Raw genomic sequence first — 24739 nt, forward strand, 5'->3', positions numbered from 1 at the left:
AATTGCCGAAATTGAAGGAATACCTCACATATGGGATCCATCGCATGGGGACTACAAGAATCGTGAAATGCGATTGAAGGTGTGGCTAGACGTCTGTGCAAATATAATACTCGGCCTTGAAGGTCTGAACGAGGTAGATCAGAAAAAGTGTGGTAAGTAGACGCATATTTTCCTTGTATTTTTATTATAGTTCTATACAAAATACAATGATATACAATTATAGAATTATAGACATTCACAAGTCCAGTTTATGCACAGTACAAACATTGGTTATGTAGAAAAACTGTACACAACCGCAAATGTCGGTCATTGAGATAAGTGGCTTGTGTTCAGTGAATTTTTGATTCCTGCCAGGGCACAGCTCCTCTACCGACAAAATATTCCGCAAATTTATCTCGTACAGTATTACCCGATTTACTGACAGGTGCATAGTTTCTGCCACATCTTCGAAGCCGGTAACTTACAGGGTATCTTCAAAGTTGTATCCGTCTCTTACTCGAACAAAAATATGCAAAATGCAGCACGTTTTGACACTGCTAGATCAAGATTGACATTCAGGGGCCGGTGAAAAACCCTCCACTTGTGGCTTAATATTCCGAAAGTACATTCAATAAACCTTCGGGCTCGGGTAAATCGGTAATTGAAAATCTTCTTTTTGTGAGTCATGTTTTTTCGCGCATACGGCCTTAACACATGTTGTGTTAATGCGAAGCCTTCGTCTGCCACAAGAACATATGGCACTGGAGAGACGTGTACCTGGCAGTGGCTTTGGTGGGGGTAACGCTAATTTTCCTTTTTCCATTTTCCTCCAAAAGACGCTGTTTTTAAAAATATTTGAATCACAGTTCCTTCCGTATCCTCCGACGTCAATGAACGTGAAACAATAGTTAGTGTCACAGATGGCCGTAAGAATAATGGAGAAATAATTCTTGTAATTGAAGAAAAGTGATCCACTTTTGATAGGTTTTACTAGACGAATATGTTTTCTATCCAGGGCTCCGATGCAATGAGGAAAATTGGCGACATTTCGGAAACCATGGCTAATTTCGTTCCATTTGTCTGTTGAGGGCTCAGGCATGCATTCTTCTCTTAACGTAGTCCAAATAGTGGCGCTCACCTGCCTTGTAATCTGTCCAATTGTTGATGCATCCATTAAATAAGAGTAATGCAGATCTGTAAATGTGTTTCCGCTTCCAAGATACCTGTAACGTGTAAAGCATATATTTGATACTAATGTACATTCACAGAGGATAGTAGACTTAATTCTAGGTATTAAGTCGGCTACGCTGACATAAAACCTTAGATGTATTCCTTCTTAAAATAATATACGTACGCGTCCTCAGTAATAAAAGACTTATCGGCCTTGTTATTTCAGTTGACAAGATCCAGACGAGATGGAAAACTGCACAGGATGCCTATTTTAAAAGCCGCACTAGAATAAATCAAACGAGGTACGGATCAACAGCGACTAAGAGACCAAAATACATCTACCATGAGCAGTTACACTTTCTTGACCGTTTCCGAGATGCAACAACAGAGAGTAACTTTGACTCAGTATCGGTCGTGCAAGATAATCTATATAACAACAATGCACTCGCAGAAAACAGTCGAGACGAACCCTCTGAAGAACAAACCGATGATGTCCCACTGAATGTCAACACCGAAAAACAATCGTTCAGAAGGAAGAGGCCTATCAAGAGCACAAAATTTGAAGATAATTTACTTACATTATTAAAAGGTGGTAAGGAAAAGGAGGAAGATGACGACCGAGCATTCTTTGTTTCGCTGTTGCCCTCTGTGAAGACATTAAATGTTGAACAGAAGCTATTATTTCTTACTCAGGTACTTCAAATGCTTATATCGATTAAGCAGACAAATCAGGCTAATTTAAACATACACCCCCCCCCCCCCCAGCTCCCATCAGCTCTTTCCACTATCCACCGACCTCTTTTACCTACGCCCCACCTTCAATATCCCAACAGCATCCTAACCAATCAACGCAGTACCGCGAGGATCCGTCCGTGCAGACACAAGTTGCGACTCCCCATCCCTCTCCAGCCCAATCAACGTCATCATCATCTTGGGAGATGTTATAAAAATTATTGGAATTCAGTAGTAATACAATACAAATCTAAAATTGTCTATTGCCAAACGAATGTAATATATAGTTGTAGCAAAGCTTTGAATGATTAAATATATTATTAAAATTAATCGTCATCCGTATACATATTTATACTCTTACCTTAAGTTACTGCTACTCGTTCTGTCGGAGTAATAGGTATCCTTCTGAGACATTCAAGTGTCAGCTTGTCTTGTATTTTGCCGACAAGCTTGTCAAAGCAACGAATAGACATACGAAAATATGCATTAAATTTCTCTTCGTCTTTGCACAATTCGGAATACAATGTGACGAACGCTCCTTTCGTACATCTTTGTTCCACCATAGGATGCACCCAAAACCGTCTCTCGCGCGTGGAATTTCTCTTTTTGTGTATCATATAGGCTGAAATGACTTATACTTGCAGCGAGCTCATCTCTATACATCCGATCAAACAGAACAATGTGTTACACCACAGATGAGATCCAGCACAGTGCAGGGAAGACCGCGTCCACTCGACTGCACACAACCGCGCGCATCCGCCCGACTGTGTGAACCGTGACGCTGGTCCGCCAACCGCGCGCAGAACGCGGAGCACGGACCATCCGCGTAAGTGTGCAACGGGCCTAAAGGGCTAGTCACTCGCAGGTCAGGCAGAGCCAACTTCACGTTCCGTGTAGTACCCGGAAAACCAGCTACTCTCTCGATTTCCGTCGGCCACCGCAAACACACGCCAGCGACGTCATAGCAAATCGCCACCGGAGCGCCACCCGCACCAGGACAGCGAACTATAATCAATTACAGTGCGCGCTATGAACAAGATCACAGGTTAGCGGCGTAAACTCAACTTTTAAGCTGAAATATAAAAAAACGATGCAGGTAGGTATTGTGGTGAAATTTAAAAATATTGAGTCACTCACATTGATTTATAATTTGACCCAGTAGTTTATTTCTGTTTTCAATATATTCACAAAACACTTAAAATGCAGTCTGAGGGGCTTTTTCGTAAGGGCGGCCGTTAATAACAGATGCTACAACAGTTCAGTATAAAATTCATATGACGCGATCACGACACTCGACAGTCTGTTCACAGTTCACAAAATACACTGTTGCCTGCTGTCTTATCCACCATATTGCGCTCCACTTGATCGTTTTCGAACGTCGCTACATACAAGCTTGTCCCCAAACGTGGCTACCAACCCTATACTATCCCCAGATGCGCGGCACGTCCCGCTCTTAGCGTCACTCAGAACCAACTCCCCTGTCATCAAAGATGGCCGCCATGTCCACCCTCGAAACGACTGTCTAACTAAAACAATGTTTGACAAAAAGAATTACCAATATTCTAAAACTAAACACGAAAACACAAATAATACAGCGAAAAATATGGAAATTTTCCGTACAATAACAATTTAAAGTCAAATTTTTTGTATCTGTCACCGTTTTTCACAAAAAATGTTCTTGTGGTGTGATTTTGCTTTTCCCAGATTTTTGATGTCAAACATAAATAAACAAATAAAAATACATACTTAATTACTTAATTATGTATTAAAAATACACATTTAATTTTCTTTGAACTTTAGAATGCTGCCGCTGGTTTCGTCTCTTTAAATTTATTTATTACCAGGAACACAGTTTCTCTCAGTCGAATCCCATATTCCGACCTTTCATTCAAAAATAGTACATATCCAGGTAAATCGGCTACGATTGCTCGATACAGCTCTACTAGCCGCATCCGTAATCACTTTGATCATCTTAATCGGTCAAAGCATTACTGATGTATTAGCTTTTGAACTTTCAGAAACTTTCAATTTTTAAGATGACAATAACTTTTAAACTATTATGTATTTTTGTGGCGCATCTAGATAATATAGTTTCACATATTTTTCTGTCCACGAGAACCAACTCGCACCTCTTACTTCTGTTTTATCAATTTTTATCTGGCATATAAATTTCTCCTAGCACGAAAACATGGCCATAAGCACCCCTGTTCCGGTTTTTCCAAGGCCGCGTAAACGCTAGCCGCCGCCACAGCCATGTAGCAAGCGCCAGCCACATGCTACGCGGCGGGAAACAGCCGCTCTTAAACTCCCACCACAGCTTGTATACGCTCACACACTGCTGGTGGCAAAACACTGGGAACACCTATAAGCACAACGCGAAATGACCATGTTTTGCCAATAGGTGGTTTCAGCTGGGAGATGTTTGAGCCATGAAAATGATATCATTCGCACTCTACTAATATCTATGGTCGAAGTGATGGGCTAAAAATAGGATCTGTGTTGTTGTTTTCTTAACCTATTAATTTAATGTATTTTCCTTGAAGTTTAATGTATGTTCGTTTCTTGCAGATATCGAGATTTCAGAAGTGATTAAAATAAAGAAAATAAAGTTACAGAGTGTTTTAATCGATTGTGAACCATAGTATCCACTATATCATTTTTAGGACCCACACACTTTTGTTGCATTGTTTCGCCCTTCCGTTTTCCTTCTCTAATATAAAAGCTATTCCTTCAAGATGCTAAATATCATTTTCATACAAATGTGGCCTACAGCACCCACATATATAAGATACCGCATTATGTATGCGTATTTCCCGCATAAAAACATTTGAAAATCATCTTCTTAAGACTGCAATTGCCGCGAGAAAACAGTTGAGGACAGCAATGCGAGTTGAGATCGCTTGACCTGCATTGGCATGACGTGGTGGACAGTACGGATACATCTTGAAGTGACGGAGCCACGGCGAGCAGTGTATATTGGCCTACATCTTGAAAGCTATTACTCTTAGAGCGTTACACAGAATAGTGTAAGTAGGCTGTTTATGTTTTCTTATTGGCAACGTTACGTAGCGCTCTGTATGAAAATCACTGGCTGTGCTGTGTGCAGTCTGTGGCTAGTTTGCATTGTTGTCTGCCATTGTAGTGTTGGGCAGCGGCAGCTGGATGTGAACAGCGCGTAGCGTTGCGCAGTTGGAGGTGAGCCGCAGCAGTGGTGGATGTGGGGAGAGAGATGGCGGAGTTTGGAAATTTGTAAGACTGGATGTCATGATCTGTTATGTATATTATGATTTTTCAACACAATTAAGGTAAATACATTGTTTGTTCTCTACTAAAATCTTTCATTTCCTAACTATGCCTATCAGTAGTTAGTGCCTTCCGTAGTTTGAATCTTTTATTTAGCTGGCAGTAGTGGCTCTCGCTGTTTTGCAGTAGTTCGAGTAACGAAGATTTTTGGTGAGGTAAGTGATTTGTGAAAGGTATAGGTTAATGTTAGTCAGGGCCATTCTTTTGTAGGGATTTTTGAAAGTCAGATTGCGTTGCGCTAAAAATATTGTGTGTCAGGTTAAGCACAGTCCTGTATAATTGTACAAAGGGGACGTTTCATATGTCGACCCTTAGCCGAGGATACTTCACTGGAATCTTCTGATTTTTTCTTGTAGTTTGTGTAATTAGTGTAGATTTTGTTTATTGCTGGCGCGTAATTGTAGAGAGAATCTCCTTTGTAGTTGCAGTCTTTCATTGTTGTACAGTAAAACAGGTGTGGCACGCATGTAAATTTGCACCAAGTATTTCGCAGCTGCGCTTGCAATTAACTACATATTATTTTCAGTGCTATGTTAATGTGTTCTCTTATTTTTGCTCTTCAAATTGTGCTTTTCTGTGTTATCGTGTGAAATATTGTGACAATAATGGCGTGTGAAAAACGTAACACTAGGCTTCAAAGTAAACTGAGAAATAATAGTGACGACGAGCGTAGCTTATCAGCACCACTGTGTAGTGAATTAACAGACATTCGAAGTAGTAATTTGGTAATTGTGCATAGGGAAATGGAGCGGGCGGCAAATAATGGTGTAGACAGTGAAACAGGTAGTGAACAAGGAAGCATTATCGATCGATCGGTCGGCAACAGCTCGCCTCAGGAATCCGAAATGACAGAACACAATATTGCAAATACTGTAGACTTAGGTTTTGGGTCCTCACCGTTTTCTCAAATGAGTCAAGACACATTTTCTGCTTGTCAAAATGTGAATGTTGCCGGTGAAAATGCACTGCCAAAAAGCATAGAGAAACAGATTCCAGACACTAATACATTATTATTGCAATTAATGCAACAAATGGAACAAAATCAGAGACAAATGGGACAAAGGTTTCAAAAGTTAGACACAATGGAACAACACCAGAGACAAACACAGCAACTGTTAGACACAATGGAACAAAATCTTCAAAAGTTAGACACAGTGGAACAAAATCTTAAAAAGTTAGACACAATGGAACAAAATCTTCAAAAGTTAGACACCACGCTTGAACAAACACGTGAAGATTTAACTACTGAGTTACATAACATCGAATCGAAATGTCAAAAAGTCTGTAATGACGTAAAAACACAAATTTGTGAGCATTTCCAACCTATTTTTTCGCGTCATGAAAATGCATTACAGAATCACGAAGCAGCCATAAAAGAACTGCAAACTATTGTTCATGAAAATCACGACACCTTGCAAGCTAAAATTGACTCAGTTGCATCTACCGATTCGGTTACGCAACTTGCAAAAACTCAAGAAAACCTAAAGGACACAGTAGATACGATTTCAACACAAATGGACACTCTGACACTTGGTTCAGAAAAACACACTGAGGAAATAAGTACACTATCGGAGAAAGTAGCCGAACTTTCGGATCAGTTCACTAACTTATCTGCAAAGGTAGATGATGATCTGAATGACACAAGACCTGTAGCCATCACTGACACAGAAGAGTATGAACAAATTAAGAAATTCAAACAAAATCAGAATCAAATTAATACGCAATATAAAAGAGAAATCCGGGAAGTACAAGATCAGTTGGCACAAGTAATACAAAAATTTCATATTTCAGAGGACACTCGTGCTCCAACACGGGAAGAGGAACTTAGAAATACGGGAAAGCCACAAAATAATAACACAGGGCATTTCGGAAATTATGAAAGAAATTGGCAAGGTGCGCCGAATTTTGAGATGGAACCGCCTTCACGACGTAACAATGACCGATATGCTACTCGCCGACACGATGATTTTGACTATAAGCTGTTCATTACTACACGTAAATTCAAAACGTTTAAGAATTCTGCCAACGACATTCATCCACAAGTGTGGCTCCATCAATTCTCTCATTGTTTTCCTCCCAACTGGTCAGTGGAGCACAGGTTAGAATTTATGTGTGGCTACTTGGAGAATGAACCAGCTGTAGGAATGTGATCGGTCATTCACGATTGTCACAGTGAAGGAGATTTTTATCATGCCTTCCTCTCAGCATATTGGTCTCAAGCTACACAAGACCGAGTAAAACATAGCATCATAATGATGAAACATTTCGAACAATCTGAATTTTCCAGTCTTGTGAAATATTTTGAAGACATGTTGCATAAGAATCAGTACCTGTCAAACCCATACAGCTCCTCAGAACTCATCCGCATTTGCTTAATCAAACTGCCTGAACATTTACGACATATTATTTTAGCAGGACGTTGCAAAGGAGACATTGAAGCTTTTCAGGGACTGTTACAAGAACTGGAAATTGACACTGACAATCTGGGAACGCGAAAATAGGAGCACAACAATTACAGATCACATCCGTCACAATTCCGTGATGACAGAAATAATATAGGACAAGGCTATTCTTTCAACGTAAATCGTGACCGAAACAGACACCACCCGTATGACAACCGTTGGCAGAGTAGTAATAATTACAGGGAAAGATCACCTCTCCGCGGTAATGACTATCACAGAGACAATCAGAGAAACAGGTAATATGGGAATTATTATCAAGGGAGACAGAATAACTTCACATGCAACGGTCCAGCGCGCAGTTACGATTCAGGGAGAAATTCTCCACCACGTGACCGACAAGAAAGAAACTATGGAATCTACCGACATGACGACAGACGATATGATCGTAACGACAGACTCGAATTGCATCAGAATTGGCGGGATTCAAACAGAGCAGAGCCCTCTTGACAAGGTGAATTTGTAGAAGTTAGGTCTCCAAATCCCAATAACGACGCGCGCCAACGAAGACACAATAGGCAATGACTCATACCGCTGGCAGCCACAAAACGTACTTATGAAACTGACGACTCAGCTGCCGTAGCTAGTAATTACGTAAAAATGGAAGACATTAGGGACATCTTACTCCAGGAACACGACGTAAAAAATAGCAACATTGCCTATCCTGTGATTCACATTACTGTAAATGACGTAAAATTTACGGCAGTACTTGACTCTGGCAGTCCCATTTCAGTAATTAGTGAAACAGCTTTAGGAAAATGCAACATATCGAACGATTGCCCCACACTTCCGTTACGTAAGATTAAATTACAAGGTGCAATCTTTGGAAAAAGTGTAGATGTACGCCAACAAACCAATTTAGAATTCTTTTGCCAAAGCCACAGCTTCTCTATGAACTTTCTTATTGTTCCATTATTGTCGACGGAAATTATATTGGGAATAGACTTTTTGAATGAATACAAAGCAATCTTAAACTTTCACGATGCTGAAATAAGTTTAGAGAAGGAAGGTAAGTCAATAGCTTTGAAATTTGAAGATTGGCTCTCAAACCATGACGAGGAAATTAATCGGCTTTACCTTCTGTTAGACAACAGTTCGGAATTTTCTACGGAACTAGACACTAACAATCACTCTGCAAGTACTGACAGGGCATATTTTAAATTAATGAGTTAATTCAGAATAAAATTCAAACAATTGAGAATTGTAATGACACTGATAGGCAGGACCTTTTTGAGATTTTACAAGCACATTCCACAGTTTTTACTCACAAAACAGGAACAATCAAGGGATTTCAATACCAATTTCGTGTTCGTGAGCATACTAAATTTTGTGTTAGACCATACGTAATTCCAGCACATTATAGGGACCGTGTTAGAACAGAAATACAATCTATGCTTGACGAGGGCATTATTGAGCCTGCAGTAAGCTCATACAACAATCCATTACATGTTGTTGAGAAGAAAAATGGATCGATCAGGCTTGTCTTAGATTCGAGACAAATCAATACTATCATTATTCCTGGAACAGACAGGCTGCAAACGTTGGAAGAACTTCTTAAAAATTTTAATGGTGTAAAAGTGTTGTCTTCCATTGATCTCAGATCCAGCTTTTATCAGATCGAACTTCATCCAGAATGTAGAAAATACACAGCTTTCCTTTGTTTCGGCGTTTGTTATCAGTTTCGGAAACTTCCTTTTGGTTTGAACATTTCTTCGGCAGCATTCATTCGTGGGCTAAATTCCATATTACCTGAGTTCTTAAAACGTCACATCACCTTATATGTGGACGATATTCTAATAGCAGAAGCTTCATGGGAACAACATAATCGCATCCTCAACAGTTTGTTACGTATTTTTGCAGAATCTGGAATTACAGTTAACTTGGAAAAGTCTGAATTCGGTAGGTCAAAGGTGAGGTTTTTGGGACATATTATTTCTTCTGAAGGCATTCAGCCGGATCCTGAAAAGTTAGAAGCAATCAGAGCCATTCCAGTTCCATACACAAAAAAACAAGTCCACAGTTTTCTAGGTATCGTATATTTTTACCGTCGTTTTCTGAATATGCAAATTCTTGTTACACCAAAACTTTGTTCTCTCACTGGAAAAAATACTATTTGGAACTGGGACAAACGAGCACAGTTGGAATTCAATTCTTTGAAAGAATTGCTACTTAACGCGCCAATACTAGATCATCCAGATCTGTCACAAGATTTCTGCCTTAGCACGGATTCTTCTAAAGTCGGTCTTGGTGCCCATTTCTTTCAAGAAGCCATAGAAAATGACACTACCATTCAGAAAACCATTGCTTTTGCTAGCCGAGTGCTAACAAAATCTGAAAAAAATTATTCCGTTTCTGAATTAGAAGCTTTAGCTATCGTTTGGGCATTTAACAAATTCCGTTTCCTTCTTTCTGGTAAGCACGTAAAAGTATACAGTGATCATCGTGCATTACAATTTCTTATGTCTTCAAAATTAAATAATGACAGGTTAAAACGTTGGGCATTGTTTCTGCAATAATTCCACTTCACAATAGTCTACATTCCCGGCAAGGAGAACATTGTTGCGGACGCACTGTCACGCGCATTGGCTGGGCTTGAGAAAAGTAACACAGAGGGCAACCTTGAGAAAAATTTCAGTATTCTTTACATTCAGAAAGTCGTCTTTGAAAACTTCACATCTTTAAAGGACATTGCTCGTGAACAAGATAAAGATCCGATTTGGAAAGACATCAAGAGCAAATGGCATGAAAAGACACACACACAGATTCGGCATTATTATCTGGTTAGAAACAACATACTGTTCAAACGCTGCACTGTTGATGACAAGCTATGGGTATTTTGCATTCCTGACGATTTTGTTAATAAGCTCATTTGGTACATTCATTTCAGCTATGCACATTTTGGCCCACGAAAATGTTATCATATTCTTCGGACGACTTGTTATTTTAACAATATGGAAAAGAGAATTCGAAGAGTCTTGTCTATTTGTAAACTTAGTCAAAAGGCGAAACCATCTCTCTCCCCACATCCACCACTGCTGGCGGCTCACCTCCAACTGCGCAACGCTACGCGCTGTTCACATCCAGCTGCCGCTGCCCAACACTACAATGGCAGACAACAATGCAAACTAGCCACAGACTGCACACAGCACAGCCAGTGATTTTCATACAGAGCGCTACGTAACGTTGCCAATAAGAAAACATAAACAGCCTACTTACAATAGTTATAACTTTTATTACAAATATAATTTCACTCGAAAATTTAATTTGGGATACAAAAATACTGCAAGCTATATCACCAAGTAATCGGATTTTAATTATTCTTTGATTTTTGCAAACACTACTTATTAAGAACTTTTATGTTGACTCTATAAGTTAAACTACTTTCCCTTCTGGTGAAACAAATTAATTGCTAAATTCATTTTTTCTTTGTTTGGTGATGCTGGACAGTAATTTATGTTTGTGGATTCCGGTGGTACATGTCTATCTGTCCATCTGTGTTTGCCCCATTCTTCTTTTCGACACTGACATTTTCGTGATGGCATTCAACACACAAAATTTCTGCAAGTTTGAGAAATATTCCAGCAACTGGCAACTTTGCAAGTACTTGCAGCAACATGTTAGTAAGTGTTTCCGGAAGTCGACTTTCTGTGGGTATTTCAACTTCAGAGAACTTGCAGAAGTAGCCTTTGCAAGCTACTAGCGGAAGTTTACTTGATAGTGATCATCTGTCTTTATATTTTGATGTTCTGTGATGAAAAGATAGCGGCATGTGATGGTAGCAGGTTAGGTGAAACGTGCATCAAATTAGTAAAACACATGCACATAAGTGTGCTTTGTGGACTATGGTCTGCGAACTTTTTCACGCTTATTGTGTTGAACTCACTAATAATAAAATTTGCTTGATAAATAGTTCAAAGATCCAATTATGATTTGCTGTAATGCATGTGAATCTAGGCTACAAACCGAACTTTTGTAAGTTGCATCTGCAATGAAATATCAAGAGTATGTGAGTGGAACCAGCCATATTAAAATCGAAAAAGTGAAGGTAGATGACGATATAAAAATATATAATGAGCTTATAAGTTCTGATATACAAGACAACTCATGGATACCACCTTACAAACCTTGCGCAGTTCAACTACTGGAATCAGAAAACACTGCTTCTAATCTGAACAATACGAGAAATCATTTTAGAGTGTCATGTAAAGCTCAACTGGAGCTGTGTTACCTTTGCAAAACATGAACACACAGAGACTGGAGGTTTACTGCAGCAGAGTAGTTTATTGTGGCAACTGTATTTAGCAGACAAGGTGAAGATGAAGTGCAGCAATCATTCCTGTCCATCGAGTATTAAACAAAATGTAAACTCCAAAGTAAATACGAATACTTGGGAGGTAGTCAGCAAACAGTTACTACTGCAAGTCGGAGTGACAGAATGAAGAATGGAACATATAGATATACAATACATATAAAAATTCGCAGCAAGGAGTAAACAATTTACAGAGACGTAGGAACTTATCAGAAAATAAAAGCGCCCTTGATTTCAGGCATGGAAGTTGCTTGACAGCTGCATTTCACTTCTTGCCACGCACATGTAACACTACACCGCTAAACGTACGAGCGTCATTGGTTGGTACGAACTAGACAGTCGATCGCGGCGACGACATGCAACCACGTCATGGAATTGGACATGAAAATGCATGCGGTGGCCAGAACGGCTTGTACGCACTTGTTTTTGGACTATGTTGTTCGGTTGATGCCCCTTCAGTGGAGATTGTGGCTTCGTTTCAGGAGGATGTTGAAGTCATGGTGCTGTGAATGGTTGGTCCTCCTCGAAAATGTTCGCAGGCTTGACACAGTTGATGGGAATAGTTGTGGGCCTTCTGATTATCACAAAATCCAGTGTCTGTATGCTTCTCCATAAAGCATGGTATGGGCTAGAGTATGGCGGCTACAGTGGTGGCTTGACACTGTCCTTTTGGAGCATCATGAGTGATCAGTTTTCTATGTCGCGGTGCATGTAAGTGGCCGGCCTACCATGTCTGGAGGCTGTGGCAGGCCTTATTCGAGCGACATGGTCCCTTAATTGCTGAAGAAATTCCAAATGATAATGTGTTGCTGATTGGTGTAAGATGGCCTCAACAAATTCTCTGCGAAGACACAATGGTTCATCATACACCAGTTACGCAGCCAATAAGTCAAAATCCTGCTTATATGTCTTTTGTAGGCCCAGAAGAATTTTCGGAAGGGCGGTAGACTAAGACATTCCATGGCAAAGTAGGGCCACCTTCAGGGTGCATTGGCTTCTTTCCATCATTGCATTAATGGCAAGGCGGTAGCTGGTAGTCTTGTGATGTACAAAAAAATTGATTATCTGATGGCCACTGCAGAGGCCAAGTCCAAGTCGTTCACTCAAGGTGGCCAGTAAAGTCGATCCCCCTCAGAATTCTATGTAAAGCGATATGCACGATCTGGCAATAATGTAGAATGCAGAAGCGTCTAGAGGAAGTTTTATCTTTTCTTCGATAGACTGCCAGGCCATAACTGCTCGTGATCTAGAGGTAAACATCGCGCAATGAAGCCACGAAGTCGCGAGATGTAATTCGCTTCATTAGATTTTTTTTTTTAATCGCATTTCGGTTGTCTGCGAAAGTAATTAGTCTGATGGAACTCAAAAATAATTTCTTTCACTTTCTAACCCACATGTAATACAAGAAATCTCCATAACAGTTCCGCCACACAGGTCACGGCTGTGTCATGACCAAGTTTACAGTCGGTAGTTTCCTTGCCCTTTAGTGGCCCCCAGTAGCCAGCTACGGGCCGGATGCCACTCGTCAGCTTCATTAGATGTCATACAACGAAATTAATACAGAGCTATGACTGTGTTTATCAACTGCCATTTTCTTATATGAAGTTCCTTTACCTTGCAATTACATATTGGATATTGCATGCTCAAAACTTACGAAAGTTGTTGAAGAGTTGTAAAATAGAGTCGCAAGTGGAAAAAAGTCTAACATTTGCAACATATTGTTTACTCTGGGTTTAACAGATGTTTGAAAACATCAAGGCAACGTGGAACTCTCACACTGTGTATGGAGCTACTGCTTTTGGGCAGAACGTGTCACAAAGGATTTTACTGTTTCAAGAAACGTCTTTCGTTCTGTCATGACTCGTTTTCTATATTCAGGAAATCTCAGTAAGTGATATATGTGATGAACCGCGACTGTTTAACACTAGTATGCCATTTGCATTCAATAGGCAAGATTCGCGTAGGCATACAACAAGCTCTAACTGAAAGCAACAAAAATGAAAGGGTTGACTACTACTGCATTTTAGCCTAAGCGTCCTCATTTCGCTCATTGAGAATTCCTATGCAGCACAGTTATTGGTGTCTAGTTGTGATGTCTTTATGTTAACTTCTTAAGAGAAAATTGATGGTTAAGCCGTAAGGAAAGACATTTCCTCGAGCAAAGGGCAGTGTGAACTTAATATTTTGCAGCTGATGGCTCAATATGGATGTTGTGCACTACGACACTCTCCCCACCTGGTGTTTGTTGCCTACAACTAAGAACTGTAATTCAACTTACCAAGGTAACCTTATTTCAAAATTCCATTTTAATAAAACAGGAAGTACTGCAACACGAACATCCCTATAACAGCATGAATGAATAAGATATTACTCATTCTGGACTTCGAAATGGTCTATGTTTATTTGCTGGCCTATGTCAGGCTGAAACAGTATGCAAATTTGGTATTTCATAGTTATAATTTATGTATTGATTTTGGATCTGGCTGCCAACAGCTCTGTCACAAAGCGCTAGAAAATCAGACCTTTAGCGAGACTGGAATCATGACTCCAAGCAGCCATCGCTTCAGAAGCAAACACGATACTTTAGTGCCACTGAAGCGCTGCTGTGGTCGTCTTTTCCTTATTGTCTCAGTGGTGGCTAGAACTGATGATCTGTAATGTAAAAAAGAGATTACGTGCAATTTCTACATGTAATGATCACCCTGGACTCAAAAGCAGGAAGTGATAAGCTTGTAATGTGGCGTGGTCTCGCACGTCAAGACGCTTCATTCGAACCCAGACTCAATAAGGTAGAGTCAATGTTGTATGAATCCATGTAAGCGATATGCAAATCTAATAAGTAAATCACAAGTGCACACCAAAGTTGAAAAAGTCGAGGCTGGCGTACACGCGTACACAGCAAGAAGGCCACAGGAATTTTCGTTCTAAAGAGGCAACCAGCCCGCTGGGAGGCCCTTCCCTTCAGAGGGGTGAGTCAACAATCCTACTTCAGCTGGAGCGACCGCCCGGAGAGAGGACAGCTTTTTCCAGAGCGAAGGGATAACGACCCCCGTGTTCAACCTAAAAGCAAATGCCGCTACATTCTGTGATAGCGCCTAGAAGACACATTTTTTGACGGACCGACTGCGTAGTTACGGAGTTCTCACAGGAGGACAGTATACGCTTAACAGAGATGCTACATATTTCTGCACTGGTCGACTTAAACGAAACGTCATTCTCCCGTTTAAAAGAGCAACACTGATTGGTGGAATATTTCTGACGCAAAGAGCCACTGGAGTGAGAGAAGACAGCAAATGATATACCCTTGCAAGTTTTCCAGAAAAAGGGGCCGTACCATTATCGCTCTTGAAGTGGGAACACGTAACGAGAGCGATTGCACTCGTACGTTTACACAAAGAGCGAGGAGCAAAGTCTCTCCTCAGTACTTCACTGGGTGAGCTCCTCTGTCATTAGTGAATTGGAGTGATAATCTATAATGAGTCGCTCGCAATTAAGCGTTGTTCACTGTGTTGACTGCCACACTTATTGTGTGGTGTGAACACGGACAGAGTACTAGTTAAATGCCTGCGAGCGAATATTGAGTGGCATCACAGTGGACTGGTTATCTGACCGGTGTACCACGCCAATAGTTAGACTAAGGGCGGATAGGAGTCCTTGACTTCATCAAGGCGTAGGTTGATTGGTGAAAGTCAGTTCAGATAGAAAGAGATAGTTGTTTGTCAGCAGCGAGCGACGCAGGCAGCAGTCGTCACAGCTCATAGTACCGTGCTCTACAGCGTGTGTGAGCCCCATCTGTCCTCCATAACAGTACACTCCACTACATTTCTCACGCGACAGCCTTGACCGTACCTAGAAAAGTTATGCAAGTTGTCTAGGCGCGGCTCTCAGCCATCCCGCCAAGTAAATAACATTCTTAAAGAAAAGGGAGAAAAGAACCTTTCCATACTTTGTAAAATAATAGCATTCCTATCCATAAGAGGCAATCTACTGTTCCGAAAAGAACCCGGCAATTTATTAATTTATAAGAAAAAGTTTCACTTGATTTCTCAGAATTTTTTTGCAATAAATGATATTTTTCGTGCGTTTAATGTTTTTCTTACACTAACTAGCAATACTCCAGTGCCCAAGTATTCCACTAGTTACGTATGAATATAGAATATTTTTGTGTCTTTTCCTTACAGCGGACGACTCCAGAAGATATTTGTTACTGAATGTATTTCAAGCAGTTATTGTTGGTACATTAGGAGCGTTGTCTGACTTCTGTAGTAGTGTGAGGTGGAAATTGTTTCTTGCAGGAGCCAAAGGGTACTTGTTGAATCAATCCACTGCGCAATTTGACAAAATAAAACCCACACTCACAAGCTGATATGCTTTTAAGGGAAATAACTCTGGTTGTTCACTTAAACTGACAAAGTGAATTTTTAGCATGTGTATAACTCACCCAGGAAATAACTCAGCAGTCACACCATCGCCAAATATATTCTATGTTCTTGCCAAGTTTTTTATATAGTACGAGCAGGAAGAATTCGTTTCACTATTTGAAATTTCATGGAAGTGAACACATCTTGTGTCTGAAAGACAAGTCGAATGAGTGTCTAACTACCAAAAGTATATGTCAATGGATTTTATTTGCGCTTCTGAACTACAAAGTAGTTACTAATAATATTCAGAGTCTCTGAGTGCGGATTAAACATCATACATCAGTAACTGTCTCAATCATTTCTGTCTCTCAGCTGTAAGCACATCGAAAACTGAAAAGCTAATTACCCAATGCGATCCACATGTCTGGAGCTTCTCGAGCGGTTATACTGCATACATTATGAGAAAGTAACATGTCTCTTGAACGTTAAATACTTAGAAAATGTTTTCCTTAAGAATTCTGCCATTGGTACCACCCCAAAACAGAAGATCACAAATCAAAGGACAGCTAGGAATTCATTGCAAAATGTGAACAGCCAAGGAGACTATACGTAAACTATGAATAACGTTACAGTACAAAGAGTTATCCGAAAAGAGGGCTCAAAAAACTGTATAAAAATCCACACCAACGAATATGCGCTGTCTTAGTTTGATTCGAGCTGCTGCTACCGTGAAAGGAGCAGCAGTTGTAATCAGGACAAGGAATAAACAACAAGAAATACAGGCAGTAATCCCTGGAATAAGTCACCCTTAAGTAAAACTGTCGTCAAGACTATAAGTACCGAAAGAATGACAAGTATGTACTGTTAATGAATACTGCATAACCATTGTTGATGTTAGTAGTGGGACAAACCAGGCATCAGCACATATTATGGGTTGCCTAAATCAGGGACCAGTATACATTCAGGCGCAAACCTTATGTTCTCTTTTGGTTGACAGGTCCTTAACCTATTGTTCTATTAAGTGGATTATGGCCCCTGGGAGATAATCGGTCTTTCCAAGAAACCCCAACCTCTCCCTCTCCTCCTCCCCCTCTCCATCCTCCTTCCACTCCCACTCCCCCTACCCCATCCTTCTCCTCCTCCCCAGCCCTCTGGGAACTCCCATTGGTGATACAAGTACACTTTTGATATCAATTTTATTGAGTCATTAATTAAATCGATCAATTAATTAACCCCTCCCTCTCTGGGCAATCCCCCAGCCCTTCCCCTCCTCTCCCCCATCTGGAAACTGGCGGGAAAAAGACTCAATTGGTGGCGATTTGGTGCGAAACTGATTGCAGTGTATGGAATATTGTTTATTTAAACAATTTATGGAACAAAAGGCAGTGTTGGTAATACAGTTTATTCATTTATTTAAAGAAGTTGTCGGGAAATTGACTCCAGTGTATGGAATGGTGTTTATTTAAACAATTTCTGGGATACAAGGTGGTGTATGGAATATACTTTTTATTTTAAAGAATTTTTCAGGAAATCGATTGAAATGAGCATTTGGCATCATTGGGAGGGAGGCTCCTTATGGGGCAGGTCCAGCTGCCTTGGTGCAGGTCGTATTACATTCGACGCCACATTGGGCGACCTGCGCGCCGGATGGGGATGAAATGATGATGAAGACAACACAACACCCAGTCCCTGAATGGGGAAAATCCCTGACCCAGCCTGGAATCGAAACCGGGCCCTTAGGACGGCAGTCCTTCATGCTGACCATTTAGCTCACGGGGTGGACAGGAAATCGATTGTAGCGTGTGGAACATTTCAAAAATTGCGGCCCTTTTCCACTCTGATCGCCTGAGGAAACATGTCATTACACTGTCACAGATCGCTTAAGCATATCTAAAAAGACTCTCTCGCGTCCCGCCACCTGTGGAGGCTGCCCCAGCTGCACAACCGAAGACCCACAACGGCTGTCGGCTGCCTCACCATTGAGGCCTGTGCAGTATATGCAAAGGAAATGACTATGTCCATTCATAAGGAAGTTATGGATTTGACGTCGGGTACTGTAATAGCAAAGGGAAGAGTATGTAAAGTCATACAAATGGTACTGATATTTCTATTTCCAGAGCCACAGCCGTCAACAAGGTGTATTTCTGATACTTCGCTCATTGTCGAATGTCATTCAACTGAGACCGCAATTGCAAGATTTAGTTGTAAGTACAGGGATAAAATAGATATGTGACTGATTTCTTAGGATGATGATTCTAACTATGCGTGCTTGGCGTGCAGCGCTGGTGACCTGTGCGTGGATGATTCTCATTTCCCAATAACGCTAGGAGCTGTCCAAATGGAGAGGCCTGTTGGAGTGTAGGAATGTAGATGACATAGCCGTTTTGTCCTCTAGAAGGTCGAATAGCGAACTAATACTTAGTATGTGTTGGATAGCTTTCGTGATCGCGTGGAAGTTTGAGAAGATTGAATATGGAGGTGTATTTGCGCTGGACTGTTATTCCCTCCCATGTAATTTGTTTGGTTGACTGCTCAAAAATGGCTCAAATGGCTCTGAGCACTATGGGACTTAACTTCTGAGGTCATCAGTCCTCTAGAGCTTAGAACTACTTAAACCTAAGTTTTAATCTGCCAGGAAGTTTCATATCAGCGCACACTCCACTGCAGAGTGAAAATCTCATTCTGGAAACATCCCCCAGGCTGTGGCTAAGCCATGTCTCCGCATTATCCTTTCTTTCAGGAGTGCTAGTCTTGCATGGTTCACAGGAGAGCTTCTGTAAAGTTTGGAAGGTAGGAGACGAGGTACTGGCAGAAGTGAGGCTGTGAGGACGGGACGTGAGTCGTGCTTGGGTAGCTCAGTTGGTAGAGCACTTGCCTGCAAAAGGCAAAGCTCCCAAGTTCGAGTCTCGGTCCGGCACACAGTTTTAATCTGCCACGAAGTTTAATATCAGCGCACACTCTGCTGCAGAGTGAAAATCTCATTCTGGTAACCTAAGGACATCACACACATCCATGCCCGAGGCAGGATTCGAACCTGCGACCATAGCACTCACACAGTTCCAGACTGTTGCGCCTAGAACCACTCGGCCACTTCGGCTGGCAGGTTGACTGCTTCTGCAAATTTCGCACCTTTATTTAGTTGAGAAAAGATCGATTGTGGTGTGTGCATCTAGCATGTGGAAGACATGTTTGCCAGTTCTCTAGACATGAGAAACATCTTAGTTGACCACTTAAATTATAGGGATGATTTGGAATCTACAACATCACCAACGTCAGTATTCACGAGTGGAAATATCAGTTTTCTCTATTTGTTTCGAGGTTGTGCATAAATGTCCTCGCAGACATGAAAAGATTCTAGTTAGTCAGTGGTTTACAGCATGCCCCACCAAGCTAAAGTTTCAGGTTTGTGGAGAAATAATTCCCAGTCTATATCTTCGGAATTATGTTGAGCAAGTGAGCTGTAGGATACTACTGTGTGCTTGATATCGAGAAGTACCACGAAAATGGTATAATATTATGGTAAACCATGCGAAGATACATGTGTTCCTTTAATCCTGGAGTCTGGAGATGGGTGTAGATAAAGCAGGCAAGCAAGCGGGGTCGGACCAGAAACAGTAACGCATTTGTTCTGGGGGGATCGAGCCTGAATTTGTAGAACAGTTCTGGGAGTGACTTCATTCGGCTGAAGGCACTCTGGCCACCCGTCAGGGTTGGATGACCGCCGACGTCTCAGGGAAATTTTTAGTGCCGCGAGAAGTGTATACGGTGCAGCCTGTCTTCGCGATATCTGTACAAATGATGTAAAATGGCTGATTTTGTTCGGCACAGGATACGAATTGTATGTTTACTACATCGACTCGGTACGCAGTGATATATTGCTGGGTTGCAGATCTGTTTTGCGCTCTAATATTCAAGCTCCTGTCTTCAGTGGGAGAACAGTGTAATTGAGTAAGAGTCTTTCAATATTTGATGATCTGTAGGTCACTTTCAAGGGTTTAATTGTCAGTGCAATATTGTGATCTGTACAAAATGCAATCATACTACTCTATTCATTCAGAAGACATCCTTTGTGCCAGGACGTAGGAGCGCCTACAGACTGATTCGAACAAGAATGGAGGTGGAGGCAAGGTATGTATGGAAAGTTCTGAGAAAGCAAGTGTTCAAAGACAAGTTGAAGCAGACCACCCATCTACGGTGGGGATACCATCACTCATCCACCACTGTGGCGTTATGACATCTCCAGACCTGTAGCTGTAGGATACCGAAAATTTCGGCCATTTTTGTCTCTTTTGTAAGACACTGCTTCGAATTCTGTTTGCGTAAATGTTCTGATTTTCCTCCCCATCTGTGCTTATAGAGCCGGCCGCGGTGGCCGAGCAGTTCTAGGCGCTACAGTCTGGAACCACGCGACCGCTACAGTCGCAGGTTCGAATCCTGCCTTGGGCATGGCTATGTGTGATGTCCTTAGATTAGTTAGGTTTAAGTAGTTCTAAGTTCTAGGGGACTAATGACCTTAGCAGTTAAGTCCCATAGTGCTCAGAGCCATTTGAACCATTTTTTGTGCTTATAGAGCGCTCTCTTTCCAAACAACAAGAACGGTGAGAACTTTTAACGTTTCTGAGATGTATATTGATAGCAGGACGAACATTTTGTACAATGCATCAGCTATGCCAGGTACGTGTGCATAGCTAGACACAGCCCGCATGTCCTTTTAGGATCGCTAGGAACAATACACCCTGTGCTGTTCTGTGATGTCAGTATATCCAGGTATCGCGTCAGGAATGGTAAACACATGTGCTGCCCAGAGGTGTTTCGCGTATGGGACTAGCGTGAGCATGCCTTGGACTTCTGTTATGTCAGAATAACAGTCTAAGAAGTCTAACTGTATACCCGAAAATAGACCCAACTTTCACCTGCTCGCTGTAGGCAACAGTGATGGCACATGCTGACCTGCGTCCTTTGGTGGCTCGCAGTGGCGTCGACACGTGTGTGCCCTTGAAGCATCTTTGCTCTGCAAATAGGTCTTTAATCTGATCCAGTCATGTCAACAACAGTGCCTAGGTGGTGACGTATTTTGAGAGGAATTTCTCAGATGTCAAGTATGAAAGGGATGCCGCTGCCTCATGCTTGAGGGACCCAAATGGGCACCTGTGCATCTCTTGGCAAGTGATGGTGTATCCTGACTTCTGGGAGTGTCTGCGGTAGTCTCCTGTGCGGTCCAGTGGACGTGGGGAGTGGCGGGCGGTGCGTGTGCACGTTGTTTGCATGTCTGTTGCATTATTTTGCGACTTGATCTGTACACTGTGCTATGCGCTATTTGGACAGTTTATGAGTTGATTTCGTGTGTGCACATCAGTGTACTGCATTATTTAGGAGGAGTTTGCATGTCTGTATGCTGCGTACTGAAATTATTTCGGTAATTTAGGAGTTGTTTGCATGACAGCAGAGCGTTATTTCAGTAATTTATGAGTAGTTTACAGGTCTCTAGATTGTGTGGCGAGACCCAAAGCATGTCAGAGCATGTGTTTTGTATCAGTGTGCTGAATGTACTACCTAAAATCCATCCCTAAATAAATTGTTCCAAAATAAATAAAATACGCGCCTTCCTCTCTCCAGCAGCCTAGCACAAGCTGAGTCATTTTCCCCTCCAGACAGCCACCTTGGGTTATGTCACAGAATGGACGACAGCGCCCTCTGGTGGCAGTGACACATACTAGATCAATTGGACTCTGGACCCTATGGTGACCACACTGTTTCCCTCCATGTCCCCCCACCATCTTTGATTACGTCGCTGATTGGATGAGGGCCCTCTGGTGGCAGTTCTGTGTACTAGGTCAGTTGGACTCCAGACCCCATGGTGACCACACTGTTTCCCTCGATTTCCCACCGCCATCTTGGATTACGTCACAGAATGGATGACAGCACCCTCTGGCGGCAGTACTGTATACTAGGTCAGTTGGACTCCAAACCCTATGGTAACGACACTGTTTCCCTCCATTTTCGCCAACTATCTTGGATTACATCATGGAACATGACCTCTGGGTGCCTATTCTGTATCTTTTCGCCATTGTGCCGATCGTTTCGGTACACAAGAGCACCGAACGGTCTAGTACTCGAATTAGACCACCTGTATTATTCAGTATGCATTTCGGAAGTGATACCATTCGGGTCTAGAGAACCGAAGCGCTGTTGTCAGTTCGCATCGTGCAAGCCAATCAAAAGTAAGCGGCCGCAGATCCGCGCATGCCCAGTGCAGCGCGCACAGCGCTACGAACAGAAAGCAGCTAGCAGATGACACAGGCGCGCTATTCTTCGAAGTACCGAAAATTGCGTTTACGTTGCCATAACGCATGACGCCACATTCCATCGAGCTGACGTGCCCGACTTCATCGCTCTTGCCTCCTCCTTAACAATATCAGGCGCAGTATATCCATTTCCATGATTCTCAGCTGAAATGCATAGAAGTTTTTAGTTTCCCTGATCGCATGTTACCATGCATGCATAATAACGATGGCGTATTTGACTGTATTCTGCAGATTGTCATAAATGCCGCATTATGTAATCTTATTCTCATTCACACTGACAACGTGTTTTGGATTTTACGTTTCGGAAAATGAGTTAAGAATAGTGTGTAGTACGACATTGTACTAATACATCTATAAAAACACGCGAAAAATTGATTCTGAGAGGTTCAAAGAATAAGAAGATAATCAGTTTGATCTCTAGGAGCGAGTTATAACCACATTCTGTTTAAGTAGCCCACTTCCCTATATGATACGTCAACGATTTGGATCTTCAAAACAAAATTGAAACAACGCATTTTCGAGAGCTCCTGCAGTTCGTCGAAGTTTATAACATGCATCTCATGAAAGAAAATGTTTTGTATATGGTGCTACAGTCTAAAAATATTATGGCTGAGATCTTTCATCTCTGTCTACTGTTATTGAGGATTTGGTCGCAGATAAATACTTGTGACAAGCAAGATTATGAAGATGACTGCTGCTAGTTACATTCCCAGTAATTTAAATTGTGTTCCCTTAGATTCCTGTCTAACTGCATACTCGGAAATCGCAACATTTTCGAAAAACATGGTGAATTATTTATGACAAGAAAAAATATAAAGGTCACCGCCGGTTGTTTCACTCACAGTAATTTCATCTCCAGCAATTTCTTTTTTAAACACACAGAAATCACGAAATCATTACTGAGGAAGTGCTCTCTTACATGTAAGTAATAACAAATATTGCAGAAAAATCTTAACTTACACGAATAACAATGTCTCAGAACTGGATCCATTATGGCATTGCCTTTAAGGTCGCTGGAGAGTATGGTTATGTCGAGTAGCCTGGTTCCATTGAGTTTTACCTTACTATCGGTTTCCCCTTATGGTAAAACCCCCTTTCTACTTACAAGTTGAAACTTTTCTTCATTGGGAAACGCAGATTGAGTGATATGCATATCATCCCAAGGCAGAGTTTCAAAGAGTTTCTGGAATGGCGCCTGTTAAAATGTAGCATATCAAGTAAGCAAAGAATAATTCTCGGCGTCATTCATTTGGAGAATGAAATATATTTCTCGACTCTCTCAGGTAGGACACTGACCTGATCTTTCTCCATGTTGAACTCAGCCAAATGCTCAACAAGAAAGTGAGCATCACATCCTCTTAAATTATGGAAGAAAACGATTATGTGCTTTGGTAACCGGTACTTCTAATTGCATGCATTGTGACATGATCCATGGAACTTCCCCATAAGATGACAGAGGTCCCTATGAGGAGTTTCTGCTTTTCTATCTAATGGCAGCCCATAAATATGACAGTGAATGGCGTTGTTGTAATGATCTTGATTCTACTTCGATTTGGTCATGGGAACATTATCACCTTAGAACTTACACTCCTGGAAATGGAAAAAAGAACACATTGACACCGGTGTGTCAGACCCACCATACTTGCTCCGGACGCTGCGAGAGGGCTGTACAAGCAATGATCACACGCACGGCACAGCGGACACACCAGGAACCGCGGTGTTGGCCGTCGAATGGCGCTAGCTGCGCAGCATTTGTGCACCGCCGCCGTCAGTGTCAGCCAGTTTGCTGTGGCATACGGAGCTCCATCGCAGTCTTTAACACTGGTAGCATGCCGCGACAGCGTGGACGTGAACCGTATGTGCAGTTGACGGACTTTGAGCGAGGGCGTATAGTGGGCATGCGGGAGGCCGGGTGGACGTACCGCCGAATTGCTCAACACGTGGGGCGTGAGGTCTCCACAGTACATCGATGTTGTCGCCAGTGGTCGGCGGAAGGTGCACGTGCCCGTCGACCTGGGACCGGACCACAGCGACGCACGGATGCACGCCAAGACCGTAGGATCCTACGCAGTGCCGTAGGGGACCGCACCGCCACTTCCCAGCAAATTAGGGACACTGTTG

This window comes from Schistocerca piceifrons, chromosome 4, assembly GCF_021461385.2.
Source record: "Schistocerca piceifrons isolate TAMUIC-IGC-003096 chromosome 4, iqSchPice1.1, whole genome shotgun sequence".
Taxonomy (NCBI): domain Eukaryota; kingdom Metazoa; phylum Arthropoda; class Insecta; order Orthoptera; family Acrididae; genus Schistocerca; species Schistocerca piceifrons.